At 42.8% G+C, this 19502-nt stretch overlaps 1 protein-coding gene and 1 long non-coding RNA gene across 2 annotated transcripts in view; one reads left to right on the top strand and one right to left on the bottom strand.

Moving 5' to 3' along the window:
- Nucleotides 1-19005, bottom strand: part of FIGNL2 (fidgetin like 2) — a 56891-nt gene extending 37886 nt beyond the window's left edge. Inside the window, exon 1 of the mRNA XM_034412415.3 lies at nt 18747-19005. The gene's annotated coding sequence lies outside the window, so the exon portion shown is untranslated. The remainder of the gene's footprint in view (nt 1-18746) is intronic.
- LOC117662789 (uncharacterized) lies at nt 13078-14049 on the top strand. Its single transcript, XR_015732440.1, has 2 exons — nt 13078-13161; nt 13790-14049. It is a non-coding gene; the product is annotated as an uncharacterized LOC117662789 (long non-coding RNA).
- Nucleotides 19006-19502: the final 497 nt, after the last annotated feature.

The following is a 19502-nucleotide window of genomic DNA, read 5'->3' as shown; positions in this document are numbered from 1 at the left end:
CAATCAATCAATCAACCAGTCAATGTGGTTTTGAATACAGGCTTACTTATCCAGTCCTCTGCTCATTATCTGGCACCACAAGCCCTTGTAGTCACTGTCCAAAATAATTGCAAACTTTCCATAATGTATGCTTTATTAGCATTTATAATCACTTAGGTTATTTGGATTGCAATTTAATCTGACTTAGCCAAGTCTGTTTGGTAGATGCAATGCAGTGCTTAGGATTCAATCTCTGAACAACGTTTTGGAGCACAAATTGAACATCTCTCTGCATTGCCTTAAAGCAGCTGCTTCATGTATTGCAGACAAGCGCTACATTCATGATCCTGTATACTCCAAAGGAATATTTGGAGCCTAAATCCAATGTACTGCACAGAACCTACTGTTTATTACATTATATTTCCAAGTAAAACTAACATCATTCAGAAGAAAGCCCTGGAGAGACTACAGAGCAATTAATTACTCCTTCTGTTGGCCTCAAAAATGCTGGTATATCATATACATTTATCATTTGTGGCAATAGACACCAAATATAAAATACATATTGTAGTCAATAAATAGTGATTGTTTCCTTACAGGCAGTACTCTGCACACATAGTGATTTTAAAGGACCATAAAAGATTTCCAGGATGAAGTACTGGTTGCAAAATTCAGCTTCCTCCCAATCTTTCCTTTCCTTTCTTTTCCTTTTTCCTTTCTTTTCTTTTCCTTTCCTCTTTCCTTTCCTTTCTTTTCCTTTCCTTCCTTTCCTTTCTTTTTTCTTTCCTTTTCCTTTCCTTTCCATAACTCTCCAGAACTAATATATTTTACATGCAGTTCATCTATTTCAGCAGCTGCTCATTAAAGACCTGCCACCTTGCAAGATTTAATTTGCCTAAAGTGGTTCACTTGTATCATTTCAGCCAAGAGCTTTTGTGATGTCAATAGGCTTCAGATTCTGCAGGCTTTGTTTTTAATTATTTACCACGCTTTCCACTGACTTCTCAACTGTATACACACTCCTTGTAAAGGCCAATTGGGATTCTTCATTGTTGACCTTACAGGACTAAAATGAAATCTTTTTTATTCTCCCAGCACTCTTAACTTCTTCAGTGTTTTAGTGCCCACTTATATTAGAGCTATCAGATCTGGGCTGCAGAAATCCAGAGGATCACTAGTTGTTTCATCACTTTGTTAGCATCTAAGGGTTGTCTGCATTTTGCAGCCCAGATCTGGTGAACCTAGTTATACTTCTAATTTTTGTTCTAGAATTCCCTTTCTTCCAAAGGTACTTTATAAACATTTTGTAGTTATCATCTTTTATAATTATTCTCTATTTAATAAGAAGCACTTTATTGCTGTTATTCAATTGTATTTTATTGACTGCACCGTATTTTATTTTATTTTTTGTGTACATACATATTTTGGCTATCATTATGTACCCCATTCTGTTTTCCTCTAAGCCCAGACTATATTTTCCTTATTCTATACTGACTTGAGATTATGAGAGTTGTAGTACAACATACCTGGAAGGCAACAGTTTGGAGAAGACTAGGTTATAAAACTAATAATCTAAATAAATAAACTTTCAAAAAATCAGATTTTTAGATGAATAAAATGGGGATTCTGATTAATGAAATCATCTGTTAGACAAACATAGTAGCATTTTATAGAAACTATGATATTGAGAGCTTCATAATCACTCTTCTAATATTATCAGCGAATCAGAGATATGTTCAATATAGCAAGTATTTTAAGGATTGAATTTAAGTCCCACCTCTCCATTCTGGTAACATCCTTCTGCAGAACTCTAAAGTTTTCTCTTTTGCTCCCTGTGCTCTCAAATATCCATGGAGAAGTTAACCTGCACTGTGTTCTTATTCTATACCCAAGGATTCTTTGATTAGTTTTCCCTGAAAAAAGCACATTTCCTTTATACACACTCATAACCATTATAACAGTTTCAAATCAGTGTTGCTGCTAGCCTTGATGCTCAAATATCTGAACAATTTGAGAACAGAAAATCAAAGGCTATTGTGAAAAAGCCAGCTGCTGAAACCAAACAATGACTTTTTTGCTTGCTTACAGAGGCATATTTTGCTTCTGTATGTGCTCAAGTCCAGAATACATGAAACTATGTGTGGCTGGATACCTGACAGTGGATTAGAATATGCATTCAAGTAAGTGACCTCTTGTATGCAATCTGTCAAGAAATAGCTGTATCTAAATTGTTTCCCCCACCTCTATGTAACATCTGTGCCAGGCTACTGACAAAATAAAAAAGGAAATTCACTAGGCAGAAGAAAAAAAAATCAGTATCACTGTCCACACTAATCAGACAAGTTGGAGCTGCCCCGAGCTGGTGAATTGTTGGGAGTTGCAGACTCTGTGCAGAAATATAATTTTGAATGCCAAGGATTCCACCGCCAATAAGGTTATTCTTATTTAGAAACAGTATTATATCTTTATGAAATTGGTCTATGTCTGTTCATCTGTGTGCATTATAAAGAGAGATGGTAGAAGATCCAGCACTAACAGAGATCTTGGCTGGATGTTTGTTTGCTTTTAATGTATCCCAATGGTATGATTCTGCAAACGCTGCTGAGAATGGGTTAACAAAGAAATGGGAGGAAAATAGTCTTCTCACTCCTGAGGCCAGAAAGAAACAAGTTCATAGCCACCCATTAGCCACAGAAATTCACTGTGTGACTTTTGCCAATAACTATTGCTTAGGCCTGCCTGTTGTGGCCCATCAGCAGCCTGTGCAGCTAGTAGCTGATTCCGACAGCGAGGAGAATGGTGTGGTGCTGCGCCAGCAGCCTGTGCAGCTGGCACTCAAGTCGGACAATGAGGAGGCTGGAGAAGATGTGGTGCCAGAGGCGGGGATTCAGCCAGGGATTTCAGAACCTCCAGAAGCTCCCATAAGTGAAGAGGAAGAAGAGGAGGAGCCTCTTCTCAAGGCACGGGCGCGCAGAGTTGCCAAAAGGCAGGAGTGGCTCCTCAGGAGGAGGCCTCCTGGAGAATAAGGCTTGGGCCTAATTGGCCACTCCCTTAGCCTATTTAAGGAAGGACGACGACTGAGGCAATTTGCAGGGAACAACTTAGTTCACTCTCCTTCGCGTCTTGATCTTAGTTCTCTGCAAATTGCTTCTGGGCTTTCTGCCAACCATAGTAAGATTATGATTATTTATTCTTTGGATTCTTGTAGGCTGTTAAGAAATTTAATTAACAGCCTTTGTTTGAAAAAAAACTGATTTAATTTAGTAAACTAAGGTTTGTACAGACTTTGTGTGTGCTGTGTTCTTTGGGGTCAGTAGCTGGGGCAGAACACTGCCTACCTGAACTTTCTTGTGGAGAATACTACTTGGAGGAGGGAGTGGACTGCCTTTAATTCTTGAAGGAAAAGTGAGACATTAATCTAACAAATCGATAAAATAGCAGAACAGCAGAGAGCTAAAGAAGAGGTGGGCTAGATCTATTTATTACATCTATTTTAAGGCAATGTTGGGCCTGGATCAAGGAGACCCAGATTCAGTTAATCACTGAGCTCACTACACTATGGGCCAGTCATATTCAACCCAACCTCCTTCACAGGTATGCTTCTGAAGACTAAATCAGCAAAGCACCCGATATAGCAATAGCATTTAAGACTTATATACCACTTCATAGTGCTTAACAGCCCTCTCTAAGCAGTTTAGAGAGTCAGCATATTGCCCCCAACTATCTGGGTTCTCATTTTACCGACCTCGGGAGGATGGAAGGCTGTGAGTCAACCTTGAGCAGATGAGAATCGAACTGTCGAACTGCTGGCAGCTGGCAGTCAGCAGAAAGTAGCCTGTGGTACTCCATTCTAACCACTGCACCACCACAGCTCATATAGGCCACCTTGAGCTTCCAGATAAAAAAGTATGCGTGCAGTGCAGACTAAAATGATAATTTTAAAAAATCCAGAGCAGTTTACATAGGAAAATCATAAATGCTGCTAAGTGAGAATCCATATGCTGTCATGTTATGAGGGGTCCTTGGAGCTCTCTAAACTTGCTTGTTTTCTTGCCGACGTTTCATTACCCATTACCTTAACTAGGTAACATCATCAGTGCTAGTGACTGGCACTGATGATGTTACCTAGTTAGGGTAATGAAACCTCTGCAAGAGAACAAGCAAGCTCAGAGAGGTCCAAGGATCCCTCATTTCAACCTTGAGCTACAAATATTCTCCTGCATGTTATCTTAGAAAAATGCCTTGAGCCCTAAATGCTGCACAGGTTCCTCACCTTTCTTTTCTATCTGGAAGCTTAATCCACCTGATGGGAAACCTGTTAACACCCAATCCATAACATCGACTCTGTGAAGATTGTTCTCCTTATGCAAAATTGACACACACAGACCCTCCAAGCCATTGTGATAAGAACACTCACTTCTAAATTCCCGCTCCCAAATATGGTAACTCAGCAAGAAAACCAGGAGCTGGCTTTTATGTAATGATTAAAACACACACACACACACACAACCCTTGGCATAAAGCCCGCCTTTACAAAAGGACCATAGAGAATCAGTTATCTCACTTTTTCAACTCAGCTATTTTGCGGCTCTATATTTAAGCACATCATCAAGCGCTGAACAGAAGCAGGGAATTGGAACAAGCCCCCCCACCCAACGTCCCATCGAAGCTACGACTCTAGAGAAGACACATCACCCTTGAAACACTCAACCTCCATAACCTCCTTTGCACTGATCGGGTTAGCAGTGCATCACCCCTGGCCCTTTAATTACACATCTTTGCAACCATTAATCCTGCTGCCATCAATTACTGGAGCTTTATCCCATTCCCTCAAAGAGGGAGGGAGAGCGCAAAAAAAAAATAAAAGGCTTTAGGAGGCTAGTAAGCAATGAAGCACTTAAGCCTTCTCTCCTTTACCTGTCATTTGAAGAGAGTCGGGAAGATCTTCACCCTACGTGGCTACTGAAGATAACGGGACTTAGCATCTCCCAGAGAAATATACTAATCTGGGCTCATTCCATTATTATTCTCCAACTAACTCTTTCAGTACATTGCTATCTTTTTAACAAGTTCCATGAATATATTACTTTGATATATTTCCAAAGATGTTTTAAAAATCTGTATGACGCCACTGTTTTTAGCTGAGATTTTTAGGTGGGAATGTTTTAATATCCCGATTAAAAAAGACCAAGAGTGTTTGATATGTTTTTGAAGAAAAAAACCAAAACAAAATCAAAGGCAGAATTAAAAGAATATGACTGGACATAAATACTGTAAGAAAACTTATTTGAATGAAAGGACTGAATATACTTAAAAACAAACACAGGGATGTCCCAATCCTCATGCATTTAAATTAAATTAACACAGTATCCTTAATTGAGAAGACAAGACTTTTCATGAAAATAGCCTACTCAAAGTTGTTCCTAGCAGGCTGCTATCATGCCATGTAAGGAACCTGTTGCAAGAAATGGCTTGGCAAATTCCAGCTTTTTGACACACAAATCAAATCTGGCTTATCTTTATGAACTTCCTTTTCTCTCTCTCTTTAGTCTCTTGTGGGTGGCAACTCTTGAATCAGTAGAGAATCAGTGGTCAGCGGTGAGAAGCAAAGAGGGTCCATCTCAGGGGTGAAATCCAGCAGGTTCTAACAGGTTCTGGAGAACCGGTAGCAGAAATTTTGAGTTCGGAGAACCGGCAAATACCACCTCTGGCTGGCCCCAGAGTGGGGTAGGAATGAAGGTTTTGCAGTATCCTTCCCCTGCCATGCCCACCAAGCCACGCCCATAGAACCGGTAGGTAAAAATTTTGGATTTCACCCCTGGTCCATCTCATTCTTCACTCAGGAGAGAGAAATCTTCCAAACCACTAGGCTGGCTCTGGGTTTTCTTATTGCATTCAGGGAGTAGAGTGTATGTATGAGTGAAACCATGTCAAGGAAAAATCGGGTTTGATTTGGACAGAAATAACAAGGAATTCATTTGAGATCATTGATGGCTCTGGGTGTCTCCCCAGAGTTTGGGGGAAATGAATGAGGTTGTGCGATTGTGAATTGAACCCTTGTTGTACTGCACAGCAAAATGATTCTGCCACAAACCCTGAAGATCTGAGAATACTTCCTAGTGCTGTTGTGTATATTTTGGATTTTTAAATTGTTTTTAGTTTTTAAATGTTTTTATTGTTTTAACCATAGCATATTTTTGAGTTGTAAGCCACCAGTTATTGAGATGGGCAGCTATAGAAATTGAATAAGTAAATATTTGAACAGCATGTCCAGACAATTCCATTCTTTTAAATTTAAACAAGACCATTTCTAGCTTTCATGATTCGTCAGGGAGGAAAAAACACTTGGGCGGAATCACTCTGGACACTTTTAACAACTATACTGTATGTGTTTTAGAGAAGCTGCTGCTTAAATGTATTTCCCTGTTGATGAAAAAAATACCTATTTCAAAATTTTAACTCCAGCATCTATAGATTCAATTCATGTATTGATAAAGAAATGAAACATGAGGGAGATCTGATCTATTTTCACTTTAAAGAGAAAGAGACATGACTTATTCAGCCTGATGGGGCACAAAGATGGTTTTCCTTCAGCTTGTTTCTTATGCTACATTATTAGAAAGAGCAAAGGTTTATGGAGGGGAGAAAAAATGTTGTCATCCGACTATTTTTCAAGGGAGAATTTTCTCTCAGCAGTTCCTTTCCCCATCCAAAGCAGGGCCAGGCCTTTCATTGCCAGGCCTTCCAGATTTACCCAGATTACTAGCGCAATGATCTTTGCAGAAAACGGCCTTTGTCCCAAGAGAAAGGGGGAGGGGCATGGTTAAAGAGTTCCTTACACCCTACCCCCGACAGGCCAGAAGGCCGTTTAATGTTTGCTTTCCTTCTGCTAAGCATGTAAACAAACAGTAAAAAAAGAAAAGAAAATGGCCCTCACAGAAAAAAAACAGAGGCATGTTCTGGGACTGATCAAACATCAAGAACAGAACTAGTGAAAATTGTCAGTGGGACCAAAGAAAAATCTCAAAAGTACGTTTTCCAGGGAGAGGGAGACAGAGAGGGGGAGAGAGAGAGAGAGAGAGAGAGAGAGAGAGAGAAAGAGGGAGGAAGGGTGGGTGGGAGGGTGGGAGGGAGGGAGAGAGAGAAACACAGTGAGAGAAACAGAGAAGGAAGGAGAGGGAGGGAGAAAGAGAGAGAGAGAGAAACAGAGAGAGAAACAGAAGAGAGATGGAGGGAGAGAAACAGGAGGGAGAAAGAGAAACACAGAGAGAAATAGAGAGAAACAGAAAGAGGGAGGGAGGGAGAGAAACACAGTGAGAGAAACAGAGAAGGAAGGAGAGGGAGGGAGAAAGAGAGAGAGAGAGAAACAGAGAGAGAAACAGGAGAGAGATGGAGGGAGAGAAACAGGAGAAAGAAAGAGAAACAGAGAGAAACAGAGAGAAACAGAAAGAGGGAGGGAGAGAGAGAGAAACACACAGAGAGAAACAGAGAAGGAGGGAGAGGGAGGAAGGGAGAGAGAGAAAGAGAAAGTGTGAAACAGAGAGAGAAAGAGAGAGAGAAACAGAGGGAGAAACAGAAACAGAAAAGGAAGGAAAGGGAGGGAGAGAGAGAAACACAGAGAGAGAAAGAGAGAGAGAAAGAGAGAGAGAAACTGAGAGAGAAATAGCGAGAAACAGAAAGAGAGGGAGAGAGAAATACACAGAGAGAAACAGAGAAACAGAGAAGGAGGGAGAGGGAGGGAGGGAGAGAAACAGAGAGAAACAGAGAGAGAGAGAGACACACACACACAGAAAGAAATAGAGAGAAACAGAAAGAGAGGGGGAGGGAGAGAGAGAGAGAAACACACAGAGAGAAACAGAGAAGGAGAAAGAGAGAAACATAGACTCCTAGACCCACTGCAGGATGGACCAGGTTTACTCATAGTATATGTCCTGTTGAGATAGAGATGCACATGTTTATTCAGATGTAAGAGCCACTTCCTTTACACTTACCTTGCAAGTCCTTGGATGTTTTTTTGCAGACCAGTGCTGCAGCATTAAGTCCCTGTTGAACCTAACATGCCTTACTTTGGAGTAAATTTCGGTTTTAATTGGGTTGTTTTAAATTCGGGCCAAAATTATTTAATTGTGTTTTAAAAATGTTTTTAAATTTTATACGCTATGTTTTATCCTGGCTGTACACCGCCCTCAGTCCCGCAGGAGAAGGGTGGTATAGAAATATAATATAATATAATAAATATAATATAATATAATATAATAAATATAATATAATATAATATAATATAATATAATATAATATAATATAATATAATATAATATAATAATATATAATAATATAATATAATATAATATAATAAATATAATAAATATAATATAATATAATATAATAAATATAAATAAATAAATAAATAAAGCGGAGGATTGTAATGCCATTTAGTGGCTTTACTGCATGCAAAAGGGAAGATGAACTGGATTTTTAAAAAAACGTGGGCTAGTCTGCGTGAGGAAACAGCTGCCTTTTTAAAGAGGAGGAAAGGCAACATTTATAGTTTGGGAACTGAAAAAAAAAGTATTCAGCCTATGTCTATGTAGAGAGGGTGTGTGTGTGGATAAGCCCGACAATAAAGATCAGGGTCTCCTGATAAGAGAAAACCAGGTTTTATGCCGTTTGAGGGAAGAAGTCGCTCTAGAAGCATACCTCCTGTAACTCATCCTGACTGCCCCTGATGAAAACAACCTTCTTTAAAGAATCATTTAGACCTATTTGACAGCAGCTATGGGCTCATTTAGTTCTTTCAACAGCTAGGTTTATTGCATATTGGTCTTAGGGATTTAGTCTCAGGCTTTGTAAGCCACTTAGAAACAGAAGAGTAATTGGGAACTAAAGGTGGTGTGGCAGAATACGACGAATAGTTATTAACTACGATAGCAAAACTGCAATCACCAGCTGCAGTCTACAGCTAAAATTATAGATGCTGAGGATATACAACAGGTGAGGGTTGGGTTCCCACCTTCACATCATGATTGTCCGATTCCCAATGGTGCCTAAGCTGGCCACAGTCAGAAACAAAATGTTGGGTTTTGGGACCTGGAGATTTGATCCAGCAGTGCATTCCGGCATTCTCAACAAAATTACACAGCTTTCCAAGTAATCTAATACATGAAATTCAGAATGACCATCTTAAGTCAAGCCTTGAATTATTCAGGTTGCTAAGAGAACCCTAAGGATGTAAATTGAAATAATAAAACAGCATGGAACATTTTCTCTCTGTCCTTGAAAGCAAGCAAGAAAATAATAGGGTTATCTTCAAATGAGGGAGAAATGCTCAGCACACACGCTCACTTTAATGTGATTCCAAATGTCATTTCTTAGCTTCTGCAGCCCAGCACATCCAGTAAAGCAATCCAAAAAGATACTTCAGAGGATCCTTTCATCTGATGATCAAATGTCAATTCTGTGCGGCAATGCAAAACTCAAGATTTCATTTATCCACTTGGGCACTCTCTCATCTCACTTATTTTGCTCCTCATCCATTTGATTTTTGTACTTCTTTGCAGAAACTTTAAACTAAAAAGCTTTCAGCACATAGCAAAAGTCTACAAAACATAGGTTGCATAGGCCAGGTAGGGAGCAGTGGCTAAACCCTAGGCTCTTCCTTTGCTTAAGGGAGCCCAGATTTAACAATCTGTCAAAACTTGCTTTCATTTGGCTTGCACCGGAAGCACTAAAATCCACAACCCCAAGCTTTACCTGTGCAAAGTCTCTAATTATGACCTTTGCTCTGCTTTAACTGCTTGGGAATTTGGCAGGCTTAATTAGAGGGGCAAGCCAACATGGTATAGTGGTTAAGGCACTAGGCTAGAATCTGGAAGACTGTGAGTTCTAGTCCCACCTCAGCCATGAAAGCCAGCTGAGTGGCCTTGGACCCATTCAGTCCCAGGAAACACGCAATGGCAAACCACTAACAAAATCTTTATTTATTTTATTTTTATTATTCATATTTCTATGCCGCCCACTATCCGAGGACTCTGGGCGGCTTACAGCAAAGATAGTATACTAAATAGCATATTGCCCCCAACAATCTGGGTCCTCATTTTACCCACCTCGGAAGGATGGAAGGCTGAGTCAACCTTGAGCCAGTGAGATTTGATCCACTGATCTGCTGAACTAGCAGTCAGCTGAAGTAGCTGCAGTACTGCACTCTAACCACTGCGCCACCTCAGCTTCTATTTCTTGCCAAGAAATTTGTAGGGACTTGTCCAGGCAGTCATCAGGAGTCAACATCCTAACTCAAAAGCAAAGGTATACATTTGTCCATCCTTGGGTTTCTATAGGAGGGCAGGTTCTGTTCATGCCCTGATTGAAACAAGAAACCCACAGCAAGCATTCACACAACACTGCAAGAAGCAGCCTCCTCTGAAACCAAGCAACTGTTGTAGTTTGATGTTGTTTGAGAATGTGGTCTCCAGATCAGTAGAGAGTAGAGAGCATCTTGGGGAAGGGGGTGGGGAGCTCTGTACTTTTGACTATGCCCACCTTAGCATCATATTTCTTCCTCCCACTGCAAGCATACAGTAATTGCCTGTGTTCATTAGTTAGTTCTCAAAGAAAGAACCAGACTCAGTCACAAACTTGTTAAAGAAAAAGAATCCCCCTGTAATCCTCTAATTTTGGAAGAACCCAGAAATCTTACATACATTACAAATCAATTCAGTTTATACTCTGCCTTTCTTCAAGGAGCCCATGGTGATAAAATGAGCACTCCCCGCTATTTTCCCTTCTAGCCATAGCCCAGTGTGGTAGGCTGAGCTAAGAGTTAGTAACTGGCCAAAGTCAGCCAGTGACCTTGCATAGCCGACTTGATTTCCACCTAATCAACCCTCTGCAAGATCATAACTACTACTACTTGTTGTTTCTTTTGACTAAAAAAAAACCCACAAATAAATATGAGTGAGCGTTCAGATTGGTCCTGGAATTCCTGACCAAGACATCTCAATCCAAAGTAGGTTAGCTAATTAAATGGGTTCACACGAACCCATTGCCCATTGATCACTGATGAAAGTAAAAAGCATGGCTTTTACTTTAGATTTTACTGCCATTTTGCTCTTTTGGTAATGTCTTCTAAGGATGTTTGCCACTGGATAAAGTGGGGAAAATATGCACAATGAATGAATTAAAGTAAATAAGGTAACATCTCGACTAATAAATCAGATGTCATTAAAAGCAAAAAATGCTAGCTTGGAGAATGGAGATGAAACAAATGTAGAATGTATCATCCACAGGATAGCAGGTTCAGAAGAGAAAAAAAATGGAAACACTCATAGGATAGAGACTTTTAGCTGCACACAAGAGGCATTTTTACTGGACAAACTCAGGGCCAATGACAGGAAACCCACTATCAGATTTCCTGCCCGGAGGTTGAAATTTAAAAGCAGGAAAGGAGAATCCCATCAGGGGCCTGGGAATGGGGAAGAGTAATCCATTCTCCTCCTGGGTACCTTACCGGATAAAGAGCAGCTTTTGGGAGATGAGTGGGAGGACTTAGACAGGACCAAAAGGAAGACTATGCCTACTTTCCCCAACCTGAATTCCAGAATGTGACTTCCACCAAGGCTAACCTGGAAAAGGATCAGACAAGCAAGAGGAGCCCAACAAAGCCAGCATGGGCTTTGTCCTTGCTGGCTGTGAATTGTGGGAGTTGAAGTCCAACCTATCTTTAAGGCATCAATTTAAATAGCTGGGGGGGGTGGTGGTGGCAGGAAGCAAATTGAGAAAGACATCTCTATTTTGAAATGGTCATGCCATTCCATTGTCTGGACCAGTGTTTCTCAACTTTGACTACTTTAAGATGGATGGACCAACTCCCAGAATTCCCCAGCCAGCCCTTCCTTTGAGAATCCTGATTGCCACCACAAGTAGAAAAGACTGGTTCCTCTGAACTGATTTTTACCATCTAGGAAACATTGAAGCCTCCATCACCCCAGGAGGGGTATCTACAGTCCCCAACCCTCGAATGAGGGCAGTGAAGACACAGATCATGAGCAAAACCTGTACAATTAAACTGAGTCATCCTTAAAGAGCAGCTTCATCTGCTAAGAAGAAATCCATCACAGGAGACAGGACTTATCTCTGGCTGGGGAGGAGGGGCAGAGGAGGAATAGCCCAGATATTCCAGGCCCTTTGCCACCCAGAATAACTTCAGATGGTGACACTTTGCAGACATCATGGCAAGGGAGAGAACAAAGCTCCCTTTGCAGCTGAGGTCACAGCTCAGTCTGCTTAAGGATGAACTGTGCAACAAACAAAGCTTGCCCATTCGTTAACCTAGTTGCATCAGTGAAGCCGCATCTTGGTTAAATTAGGAGCCTTGGTAGTACAGTGGTTTAATGCACCCTGTTATTAACACAGCTGCCTGCAATTTCTGCAGGTTCGAATCTTACCAGGCTCAAGGTTGACTCAGCCTTCCATCCTTTCTAAGGTAGGTTAAATGAGGACCCAGTTTGTGGGGGCAATAAGCTGACTTTGTATAAATATACAAAAGTATGAAGGCTATTGCTTAACGCATTGTAAGCCGCCCTGAGTCTCCGGAGAAGGGCGGCATATAAATCAAATTAAAAAAACAAAACAAAAACCAAGGATATCTGTCACAGTGCTGCAGTCAGAAAAGAGAGCAAAAAGGACAAGGAAATTTGAAGATAAGTTGTCTTCAGTCAGCTTTGCATTCTATTTAGCTACACAGTTTAAGCAAATGGCCCTTAACATCTCTTAATCAGATCCTACTTCAAGGCAATTGCTGCTGTATCAAATATCACATCTATGCCAGCCCTCCCGATTGCGCTGGGCAGTAAGATTCTCCAGGATTCCCATTTTTTGTCAAACATCTGGGCAAAATAGATGCCAGTTGCACAACAGATCGTTGGCCAAAGGAAAGAGGAACATGTGTTTTGTGGAATAGGGAGGGAGAGCTCAGCATCACAATGGGAGGAAGGTCCTAGAAAGAGGCTGCAAGGACTGGCCTATGGAGCTTGTGAAGCATACGTCATCATTGGGGAGAAAGCAAGCTGGAAAAAACTAGGAGTGGGGCAGAGGAAAGCAGGAGACTTGGTCATCTGTCAAAAGCATTCTCTGGCGAGATGGCAGACAACCCTCCCAAATTCCTTCTCAAAGAAGAAAAATAAGCAGGTGAACTGACATTTCAGGTGCCTTTTTGTTGTTGCCGTTTCTTTCCCTTTTAATTCTAGGCTTATGATACTGTAGTTGCATTTTTTATATTTTTTAAATTTTAACTCTAAGGTTCTCGTTCTCTCGCTCTCTCTTTTTTTTTTTTGCAAGCAGAGATTAGCAGTAAAATGTTCTAAATGCAATCATGTTGTGTTGTGTAATCATGACAACTGATGCTCTATTCTCATGCCTTGTTTCTTCAATGTTTTCACGCTCACAGCCGAGTGATCTAGTGTTTTGGAGGAGTTTCTCCAGATCCTTTTTCCTAGAAGGCACCACCCTACTGAATAATCCCTGTTGTTGTTTTCCCAAAACTGGGGCACATTTTGTTTCCTTGCATAGGGCATCCCTCCCATATCCTCTGCCTTGGTAACAAGTAGAAGGCCACCAGGAGCTGCCAAGTCTGTCCCTTTCCAGGAACTGCTGGTGATATTTGTAAATCTAAAGTTTCTTTTAAGCTTTGCATTTTTGGAGTTCTGCGCTGTTTTCTGAGCCAAAAATGTAGCACTAAGTAAAGAAAATGCTAGGTTGCCCCTATTCTCTTCCAGATGAATTTAACGCTTTAACAGACTAATTTTCTGCTAAGCAGATCCATATGGAAAGCCAAGCAGAGGAACAGAAAACAAATCTCTCCAACTAGAAAGGGGCAGAAAACACAGGCAGGAAGAAAGCAGTTAGGCCTGTGCACCTCTGCTGTCTCTTCCAGGACTTTGGCCAAACTGGCTTCTGCAGGCAACAACCGAAGATGCTCTTCGGGAAAGGACAGGCTGTAAGGAGCCGCTGGGGAGGGGCAGAAAACCCGAGGGCTCCTAGATAAGCCGTTGTTAACATGATCCATATGGTACACAAGTCGCCTTTCTGTTTAACCAAAATGATAATGGGAAATGGGAAAAATCCAAGGGGAGGGGAGGGAGCAGGATAGTGGCTGGGGTCCCCAACAGAGAATGGGAGCCAGGACAAAGACCGCTACTAAAAATTTCTGTAGAGTGGAGTTAAAAGTCACACAGAAGGAGTTGCCCTATTCTGTTTCTTGGCAGTTTACGCTGCACAAACAGCAGCTGTCCCCCAACTTCCCCACTCAATGGAACATCCAAGGGTGAACACTCCCCTACCAAATAATTTTTCCTATATTAAAATATCACCAAACACAAGATTTTTTTCAGGAAGTCTTGAAGTGAGTTTTTACGAAATGACGTCCCTACCAAAAATGAGTCCAAACGGAGCAACTTTTGATTGCATGACTACAGCTTTAAAATATCCACACGGTGAGAGGAATGTTTGCCCTCCTTCTGCCCTCAAGGATGTGCACGCGTAGGCACAGAGACACGCATGTTTATGTGAGGAGAAAGATGGGGCCTATACATCTTTTCAAAAGATGCGAAGCCTATATTTGTCACTGCTTACAATCAAAGAGCCACACAAGAAAGAATGAATATTTTTGTTGCTGAGTAAAATACAAGCTAAATACAGTTTAAAGGGCAGTCTGCATTCTCTGTATCACTATACTGATCACTGCTGAATTCAGAACTATGTGAAAATGGGGGAAATGCTTCCATTTAGGCTTTCCCAAAAATGCTTTGGGTTGAAGAAACAAAGGGCCAATTACAGGAAATCCTGTCTGTAAAAACTCTGGGATATACGTTCTTCATAACGTAAATCCTTAGTCTAATTTTTTTTTTTACTGGTCCTTTAGAATTCCTTCCATCTCTATCTCCAGAAAACTTTTATGCTAATGTCCTTAAAAGGGGGGAAAGAACCCTTCATAACACAATTTTAAGGATGCTTATTCAGTCATAAATCCTACTCAGATCAATGGAATGTATTTCCAAGTAAGAGTACCCACAATTACTTCCATTTTTAATGAAAAAGTGCCTCTCAATTAAATGATTTTTAGCAGAATATTTTATCTTATTTTCAACAATTTGATTTTAAATATAATTGTAATATGTTTAAAGTTTGGGACTGGGATATACTTAATACATTTCAACTTAATACATAAAGTAGATGATTTCATTCATCTTCACTATTTTTATATTACACCGCTGTAATGCATCAGAAGCAAGCCACTTCAAAAAAATGGGCAATTGTGACCTTAACCCAGAGTCTCACTGATTGCAATTGGTCCCACCAATAAATCAACTAAAACAATTTTATGGATCAATCTACTGATTAAAGGAATTAAAGCTTGCAGCCTAAATTTTAAATATTCAGCATTCACAAGTCACATTGAAAGCAATCAAAGGAGATTCCATCAGTGGAATCTGAATCAGTGGGCCTGCTAACTGAACGGTTCCATAATTTAACAATCCAAATTGCTATATAGTTGCTGTTACAACTGAAGTGCTATTTCAATATTAGACAGCACTTCTCCAAACAAACTAAAAGGACCAATTTGCAAATAGAATGAAAGGCATTGAAAACTGAAGTCTTAAGTAATTATTGTAGTAACATATCCCCTAATTTTTATCCATTATCAATTTTGAAAATAAATCCAATAGGGATTTAAATCAGGAATCATGTTGTTCACCTGGGCATTTGCAATACTCCAATACTAGACTTTCTTTAAAATTAATCATGTTTAATTGGCTTCATGATCATTGTTATTTTATATTGTATCACTATAACTTTATTGCATCACTTTTATTTCATTTTGCTCAGGGCTAGGCTCTGACCTCAAGAAAATGAGCAAGATACCAAAAGGGTAAGTGTTCCTTTGCTTTGGAGAAATACATGTCCAGTAAACAGGAAGAAAACCTGGATATTGATATGTTGACTGGAGTCATAATTACCTTTCCCAGAAACAAAGAAAGAAATTGCTCTGGAATTATGTACTTTAAGGATGCTGGCAGCAAAAAGAGATAAATCTCTGATTGAGTCTACTGTCCAATTCTCCTTGATTTCAGAGCAGACTCTATATACACAGTCCTCAACATACAACAGTTTGTTTAGTGACCAAAGTTACGACGACACTGAAAAAAGTGACTTATTTCCGTTTTTCACACTTATAGCTGGTGAAGCATCCCTTAGTCATGTAATAAAAATTGAATAAAAAATAAAAATTCAGATGCTTGGCAACTGACTCATATTTATGACCGTTGCTGCGTCCTAAGGTCATGTGATCACCTTTTGCAACCTTTTGACAAGTAAAGTCAGTGAGGAAGACAGATTCACATAACAACTGTTACTAACTTAACAGCTGCAGTGCTTCACTTAACAACTGTGGCAAGAAAGGTCATAAAATGGAGCAAAATTCACTTAACAAACATCTCACTTAGCAACAGAAATTTTGGGCTCACTTGAGGTTTTAAGTCAAGGACTACCAGTAACCCAATACAATGTGGGTTGAATTTGCTAAAAAAAAAACAAAAAACCTCAATTATTCAGTACTCCCCATCCTTTAAGACAAGTGGCAGGGAACACCCATGTTAAATAGCTTGGCCCAAGCAATGTCACTGTTTTGAGAAGACATTTTGATGCCAAAGGTTGGCTTTCATGCTGCTTCTTTTTCTCACCTCACCAAGAAAGGAATTGGAAATCTGAGTGGATACCATTTAGTTGCCCTCCTCCCCGACAAAGTGCTGGCCAAATTGAGCTGCACTGCAACAACTCTGTCGCTGGCCATCAGGCCACTAAAAGATGATGGGAGAAGTATTAGTTCAATGCATCCAGCGGGTGACAGATGAAAATTGCTAAGAAGAATACAGTTGTGCTTAGAAACACCAGTAATGTTAATCTGCAGTTAGAAGAGGATTATAAATGTATGAGGAACCGTCTGTCCTCCGATTTCACAGCAAAGTTAGGACATTTTTGCTTAGCACCAGGGTATCCTGCAAAGCTATTACAGGGACCGAAACAAACCAAGCTTTTCTTGGGGATTCTTCTTGCAAGCCCTAAAGTTTTGAGCTTCATCTCCTGTGCTTTTGTGTCTGATCTTGGAAGGCTACAAACCGCACCAGGATCAACCTTGATCAAATTTCCGAAGGGCTTATGCACGGGAGGAGTAATGGCCAAAAGAAGCCCCATTCCTGGGCAGAATCCAGCAAGGTTCTTCCTTCCCACCCGTCCCTTGCCCGGGAGTTGCCATTTCTGGAGCGTGCAAAATAAACGTCACGGATGATGAGGCCGTCGCTGCCTCAAACTGACAAGGTTGGAAGCCGCTCTGCCTGCCGCCCGCAAGTTTGGCTAATTGACAGCTCACTAAACCGACAACCTGAGGGGATTTTTTTTTATTTTTTTTTTGGCAAGGCAATCAATAGGAAACGTATGTGCAGAGAGGGCGCTACCACTTTTAAACGCCCCTCCCTCCCTCCCCTCCCTGTGCCTGCAAAATAGAGAGCCCGGGCAGGCCATAGAAAAAGCAAGAGCCATTGCCACGCCGAATCAAAATTCCTCAAGAGACGCTGCTCCTCGAGCCCCCAGGGGTCACCGCATCAAACAAAGGCCACCGCTTTCGGGTTGCTCCCCGATATATAACCGCCTCTGGCCCACTTTCTCTCTCTTTCTCCAAGCGCGGGCAAAGGAGCTACGCGCGACGCTGCAAGCTTTTCTCGCCTGCCTGTGCAACTCCCCGCAAGTGAAACTTTTTCCAGTGGGGGGGGATCGACTTCCCACCCCACCTCCTCCCACCCCCCCCGAAGGCAGGCACCCAACCCACCCCGAACCCCCCCCCCCCAATACACGCACTGCCTTTCAAAGCACCAGCAGGCAAGTGAATCGCGACCTTTGCTCTCGTGGGGCAGGATTTACGCCCCAGCGGCAGGCAGGCAGGAAGGCCCCTCCCTCCAGGAACGCAACACCCACCCCCACCCGAGACCCGCCCGTAGCAGCGCCGAAGAAAAGCCTTCGAGGAAACAAACTAAGGCTCCACGGAGCACAATGGGGATCCCGTGGGGTTCCAGAGGGCTGGGATGCTTTTGAGTCCCGCACCCGTCCTACCGAATAACGGTTGTGCTTTCGGGAGCGGGGCGTGGGGTGGGTGGTGGGTGGGGGAGAAGAGTGTGAGGTTTCCTCAGCCCGCTTTCGACACGCACCGGCCCTGCGCGACGGACACGTACGAGCTTCCAACACACAATACCTCCGCTCCTATTTCTCTACCCTCCTTGCATTCCTCAACGCTGATCTCAGCCCCTCCCCGACCCGAAGGAATCAGCCCCGTGGGCCTTTGGCAGCCGGACCGTCGCTTCCCCGCGCGTCTATCCCCACTTTCTCACGCGGCGCCCGAAGGAAAAACCCACCCCGATCCTCCACCGCAACCGCCTCGTTTCCACTTCAATTAATCCTCCGAACTACCCGCGGGGAAGGTTGGGTTGATCGTGGGAGCAGCATCTCGGGCAGCCGCATCCATCCACTCCCTCTCGTTGATTTTGGCGAGTCAAAGCCAACCCCGCACCCTTGCTCCCTTTGGAAAATGCCCAAACGCTTAAGGTGCCGTCCTTGTCCGATCGGGCGGGCGCGCATCCCCGCATCGCACGGCCTCCGAGCTGGCGTCCAGTCCACAACCCAGCCCCGCTCCGCGGCCCCCTGACAGCGCTTCCGCTGCCACTCACCTACTCATCCCTGCCTGTCCTTAGCGGAACCCGGCGCAGCCACCTGGTCCGCGTGGCCGGGGCGCTTCAGCTGCGGAGCCGGGCGCTGCGGCGCTGTGGGCGGCCGCGGGACTCCGCATCCTCTCTTTGCCACCCGGCTGGGACGACGCAGCACCCGAGCCGCCGGGATTGCTGCTCCCTCGGCCAGTCAAGCGAACAGTTCCAGGCTGCGCGCCGCCCCTCGCTGCCTCCCCTTCCCTCCGCCCCGGATCCTCCCCCCGTCTCCAGCGCCCTGCCCACGTCCCTCCTCTTCCCTCCGGCTCGGCTCTCGGGTCCTCTTGGCTGCCGCGCTGACCTTCCCCGCCTTCTACGATCTAAGCCTTTGCACCGGCCCAGCTCCCTGGAGGCGCTGCTTCATCTCCCCGCGGTTCCAGGCGAAGAGATTCAAGGGTTCTTGGATCCCCCCCAAATGCGTCCCAGGTCCATTAGGGAAGGAGAGGCCTTCTGGAAACCATCTGCCGAACTGGGAACTGGGTTGAAGTCAGGCCCTCCTAAGCTGAAAAGGTTTGGCCGGACCGAGATGAGAAAGCACAACATTCACACTCACGCGCGGAGCTTGGTCCAAGCCTCCCACACATGAAGGCCGGAGGGCCACCTCGGGAATGCTGGTTTCTCCCAAGGAGCCGCGAGAGTGGGAAACAATGCGCGCTTTTGAATCCACCGTCGCGATTGTTCCAGGGTTGTGCAGAAGCCATGCAAAAAAAAAAAATGTCCTTC

The sequence above is a fragment of the Pantherophis guttatus genome, chromosome 2 (assembly GCF_059756535.1).
Source record: "Pantherophis guttatus breed Tessera chromosome 2, ASM5975653v1, whole genome shotgun sequence".
NCBI classification, from domain to species: Eukaryota; Metazoa; Chordata; class Lepidosauria; order Squamata; family Colubridae; genus Pantherophis; species Pantherophis guttatus.
The sequence above is the reverse complement of the archived record's forward strand: the minus strand, read 5'-3'. Positions and strand labels throughout refer to the sequence as shown.